Here is a 1,101-nt window from a genome sequence, read left to right on the forward strand (position 1 = left end):
AATCCCTGCCATTGGAGCAAACAATTTTGAGCTAAAGCCTCAATTAGTTTCTCTAATGCAGCAGAATTGCAAGTTTCATGAACTTCCATCAGAAGATCCTTTTCAGTTCTTAACTGAATTCTTGCAAATCTGTGATACTGTTAAGACCAATGGGGTTGATTCTGAGGTCTACAGGCTTATGCTTTTCCCGTTTGCTGTAAGAGACAGAGCTAGAATATGGTTGGACTCTCAACCTAAAGATAGCCTGAACTCTTGGGATAAGCTGGTCACAGCTTTCTTAGCCAAGTTCTTTCCTCCTCAAAAGCTTAGCAAGCTTAGAGTGGATGTTCAAACCTTCAAACAGAAAGAAGGTGAATCCCTCTATGAAGCTTGGGAGAGATACAAGCAACTGACCAAAAAGTGTCCTTCTGACGTGCTTTCAGAATGGACCATCCTGGATATATTCTATGATGGTCTGTCTGAAATATCAAAGATGTCATTGGATCATTCTGCAGGTGGATCCATTCACCTAAAGAAAACGTCTGCAGAAGCTCAGGAACTCATTGACATGGTTGCAAATAACCAGTTTATGTACACTTCTGAAAGGAATCCTGTGAGTAATGGGATGCCTCAGAGGAAGGGAGTTCTTGAAATTGATACTCTGAATGCCATATTGGCTCGGAATAAAATATTAACTCAGTAAGTCAATATGATTTCTCAGAGTCTGAATGGATTGCAAGCTGCATCCAACAGTACTCAAGAGGCATCTTCTGAAGAAGAAGCTTATGATCCTGAGAACCCTGCAATAGCAGAGGTGAATTACATGGGGGAACCCTATGGAAATACCTATAATCCCTTATGGAGAAATCATCCAAATTTCTCATGGAAGGATCAACAAAAGCCTCAACAAGGCTTTAATAATGGTGGAAGAAACAGGTTTAGCAATAGCAAGCCTTTTCCTTCATCCACTCAGCAACAGACAGAGAATTCTGAGCAGAATCCATCCAGCTTAGCAAATATAGTCTCTGATCTATCTAAGGCCACTTTAAGTTTCATGAATGAAAGAAGGCCATCCATTAGAAATTTGGAGGAACAAGTGGGCCAACTAAGTAAAAGTGTCAC

At 40.6% G+C, this 1,101-nt stretch overlaps 1 non-coding gene across 1 annotated transcript; it reads right to left on the minus strand.

The window, feature by feature from the left end:
* Positions 1–310: 310 nt before the first annotated feature.
* On the minus strand, positions 311–418 carry LOC112787258 (small nucleolar RNA R71). The gene has a single exon (XR_003194679.1). It is a non-coding gene; the product is annotated as a small nucleolar RNA R71 (small nucleolar RNA).
* Positions 419–1,101: the final 683 nt, after the last annotated feature.

This window comes from Arachis hypogaea, chromosome 20 (genome assembly GCF_003086295.3).
Source record: "Arachis hypogaea cultivar Tifrunner chromosome 20, arahy.Tifrunner.gnm2.J5K5, whole genome shotgun sequence".
NCBI lineage: Eukaryota > Viridiplantae > Streptophyta > Magnoliopsida > Fabales > Fabaceae > Arachis > Arachis hypogaea.